The following is a 4,424-nucleotide window of genomic DNA, read 5'->3' on the forward strand; positions in this document are numbered from 1 at the left end:
TTAAATAATAATGTGTCCTTAGTCAACTAGCCTGGTTAAATAAGAATAATAATGGATTGGATTTATATAGCGCTCTTCTCTGACTGACTGTTGCTCTGACTCAGAGCGCTTCACAGAGTCCATTATTCGTTCATACACAGTCATACCGGTGGTGGTAAGCTACAATTGCAGCCAGAGCTGCCCTGAGGCAGACTCACGGAAGCGTGGCGAATAATCAACGCCTACGGCCCCTCCGACCACCACCAACATTCATTCACATGCATACACATTCATACGAGGCAAGTAGGTTAAGTGTCTTGCCCAAGGACACAACGGCAATGGGATGGACATGGGCTTGAGCAAGATTCGAACCACCAACCCTTCGATCATTGGACGCCCCGCTCTACCCCTGAGGCACGCCGCACCACAAGAATGTGTTCTTAGTCAACTAGCTAGTTAAATAAGAATGTGTTCTTAGTCAACTAGCCTGGTTAAATAATAATGTTTTCTTAGTCAACTAGCTACAGTAAGTTAAATAATAATGTGTCCTTAGTCAACTAGTCTGGTTAAATAATAATGTGTTCTTAGTCAACTAGTCTGGTTAAATAATAATGTGTTATTAGCAGTGATGCCAGTAACGCGTTACTAAGTAACGCGTTATTGTAATCTGATTACTTTTCCCCGAAAATAGTAATCTAACGCGTTAATCTTTAAAAGCCAGTAATCTGATTGCAGTTACTTGTCCAAGTGGCTGTGCATTACTATTTCGTTACTATCTCATCATAAATTCATAATGCAGGCGGAATGCAGTATTTTATTTCGTTTTCGACAGTCAAAAATACATTTTGAGCCGTTTTTCTTTTGGGAGTGACGTGGTGTGGCAGTGAAAGGGTTAAATACAAGAATGTGTCCCGCGGCGTGACTGGTCCCTCTGTCTGTGAGTGACTCTGCTTTGGTCCAATCACATTCCCCATCCACAGTCTGCGAATCAGAGGCAGAGTAGGGCGGGTCTTCACAGCACGTCATGTGACATATGCGCCAATCGTGTGACAGCAGGGCTCCGTCGTCGGAGAATTCCACCCCAAAACGCTTGGCAAAATTAAAAGTGAAACCGCAAGATGACTTTTGCGGTTTCTGTTCATAATTCCACCCCAAAACGCTCGTCTAAACGTAGCCTCAGTCACTACTTCACGGCGGAGGAAACAAAATACTGTCTACCGCTAAAAACAGCACATCCAATTGCATTGAAAGCATCTGGAATCACAACACTAGCCGACGCTTCGACTAGGTACAGGAGGGTTGATGGTGGCAGAGCAAAAGCTCTTATTTGCCAGATTTACAGTTAATTTACATGTTAAAGAGAGACTGATTGTATGTTTATAGAGAGACATTTATAAAACCAATTTAATAGTTACAGTTGATATAATTGAATAGTTCAGCCTGCATTTGTTAGATGTGATACACTGGTTTTGTAAAACCACTGGCTGGCTGCTCTAATGCTGTGAGCATCATAGACTGTTGCTTTACCATACTTGATGGTACAGAAGCTGAAGCACTAGTTTAACAATTTACGTTATGTGCAGAGAAACAAGTTAAAAACAATTTATGCACTTTCAATAAAGCGTTTAAAAAAAACTGTTGGGGGAACGACGACGACTTCGTAACCTAGTTGCTTTCAAAGTAACTAAGTTACTCTGATAATCAAGTAATCAGTAAAGTAACTTAGATTACTTTTTAAAGGAGTAATCAGTAATCAGATTACTTTTACAAGTAATCTGTGGCATCACTTGTTATTAGTCAACTAGCCTGGTTAAATAATAATGTTTTCTTAGTCAACTAGCTGGTTAAATAATAATGTGTTCTTAGTCAACTAGACTGGTTAAATAATAATGTGTTCTTAGTCAACTAGCCTGGTTAAATAAGAAGGTGTTCTTAGTCAACTAGCCTGGTTAAATAATAATGTGTTCTTAGTCAACTAGTCTGGTTAAATAAGAAGGTGTTCTTAGTCAACTAGTCTGGTTAAATAAGAATGTGTTCTTAGTCAACTAGCCTGATTAAATAATAATGTTTTCTTAGTCAACTAGCCTGGTTAAATAAGAATGTGTTCTTAGTCAACTAGCCTGGTTAAATAATAATGTTTTCTTAGTCAACTAGCTACAGTAGGTTAAATAATAATGTGTCCTTAGTCAACTAGTCTGGTTAAATAATAATGTGTTCTTAGTCAACTAGTCTGGTTAAATAAGAATGTTTTCTTAGTCAACTAGCCTGATTAAATAATAATGTTTTCTTAGTCAACTAGCCTGGTTAAATAAGAATGTGTTCTTAGTCAACTAGCCTGGTTAAATAATAATGTTTTCTTAGTCAACTAGCTACAGTAGGTTAAATAATAATGTGTCCTTAGTCAACTAGTCTGGTTAAATAATAATGTGTTCTTAGTCAACTAGTCTGGTTAAATAATAATGTGTTCTTAGTCAACTAGTCTGGTTAAATAATAATGTTTTCTTAGTCAACTAGCTGGTTAAATAATAATGTGTTCTTAGTCAACTAGCCTGGTTAAATAATAATGTGTTCTTAGTCAACTAGCCTGGTTAAATAAGAAGGTGTTCTTAGTCAACTAGCCTGGTTAAATAATAATGTGTTCTTAGTCAACTAGTCTGGTTAAATAAGAAGGTGTTCTTAGTCAACTAGCCTGGTTAAATAATAATGTGTTCTTAGTCAACTAGTCTGGTTAAATAAGAATGTGTTCTTAGTCAACTAGCCTGGTTAAATAAGAATGTGTTCTTAGTCAACTAGCTGGTTAAATAAGAAGGTGTTCTTAGTCAACTAGTCTGGTTAAATAATAATGTGTTCTTAGTCAACTAGCTGGTTAAATAATAATGTTTTCTTAGACAACTAGCTGGTTAAATAATAATGTGTTCTTAGTCAACTAACCTGGTTAAATAATAATGTGTTCTTAGTCAACTAACCTGGTTAAATAATAATGTGTTCTTAGTCAACTAGCCTGGTTAAATAAGAATGTGTTCTTAGTCAACTAACCTGGTTAAATAATAATGTGTTCTTAGTCAACTAGCCTGGTTAAATAAGAATGTGTTCTTAGTCAACTAGCCTGGTTAAATAATAATGTGTTCTTAGTCAACTAACCTGGTTAAATAATAATGTGTTCTTAGTCAACTAGCCTGGTTAAATAATAATGTGTTCTTAGTCAACTAGTCTGGTTAAATAAGAAGGTGTTCTTAGTCAACTAGTCTGGTTAAATAAGAATGTGTTCTTAGTCAACTAGCCTGGTTAAATAAAAATGTGTTCTTAGTCAACTAGCCTGGTTAAATAATAATGTGTTCTTAGTCAACTAGCTGGTTAAATAAGAATGTGTTCTTAGTCAACTAGCCTGGTTAAATAATAATGTGTTCTTAGTCAACTAGCCTGGTTAAATAAAAATGTGTTCTTAGTCAACTAGCCTGGTTAAATAATAATGTGTTCTTAGTCAACTAGCCTGGTTAAATAAAAATGTGTTCTTAGTCAACTAGCCTGGTTAAATAATAATGTGTTCTTAGTCAACTAGCTGGTTAAATAAGAATGTGTTCTTAGTCAACTAGCTGGTTAAATAATAATGTGTTCTTAGTCAACTAGCCTGGTTAAATAATAATGTGTTCTTAGTCAACTAGTCTGGTTAAATAATAATGTTTTCTTAGTCAACTAGCTGGTTAAATAATAATGTGTTCTTAGTCAACTAGTCTGGTTAAATAATAATGTGTATATTTATTCAACTAGCCTGGTTAAATAAAAATGTGTTCTTAGTCAACTAGCCTGGTTAAATAATAATGTGTTCTTAGTCAACTAGCTGGTTAAATAAGAATGTGTTCTTAGTCAACTAGCCTGGTTAAATAATAATGTGTTCTTAGTCAACTAGCCTGGTTAAATAAAAATGTGTTCTTAGTCAACTAGCCTGGTTAAATAATAATGTGTTCTTAGTCAACTAGCCTGGTTAAATAAAAATGTGTTCTTAGTCAACTAGCCTGGTTAAATAATAATGTGTTCTTAGTCAACTAGCTGGTTAAATAAGAATGTGTTCTTAGTCAACTAGCTGGTTAAATAATAATGTGTTCTTAGTCAACTAGCCTGGTTAAATAATAATGTGTTCTTAGTCAACTAGTCTGGTTAAATAATAATGTGTTCTTAGTCAACTAGCCTGGTTAAATAGGAATGTGTTCTTAGTCAACTAGTCTGGTTAAATAATAATGTGTTCTTAGTCAACTAGTCTGGTTAAATAATAATGTGTTCTTAGTCAACTAGCTGGTTAAATAATAATGTGTTCTTAGTCAACTAGTCTGGTTAAATAATAATGTGTTCTTAGTCAACTAGCCTGGTTAAATAAGAATGTGTTCTTAGTCAACTAGTCTGGTTAAATAATAATGTGTTCTTAGTCAACTAGTCTGGTTAAATAAGAA

Source organism: Notolepis coatsorum (genome assembly GCF_963971535.1).
Source record: "Notolepis coatsorum genome assembly, contig: SCAFFOLD_268, whole genome shotgun sequence".
NCBI classification, from domain to species: domain Eukaryota; kingdom Metazoa; phylum Chordata; class Actinopteri; order Aulopiformes; family Paralepididae; genus Notolepis; species Notolepis coatsorum.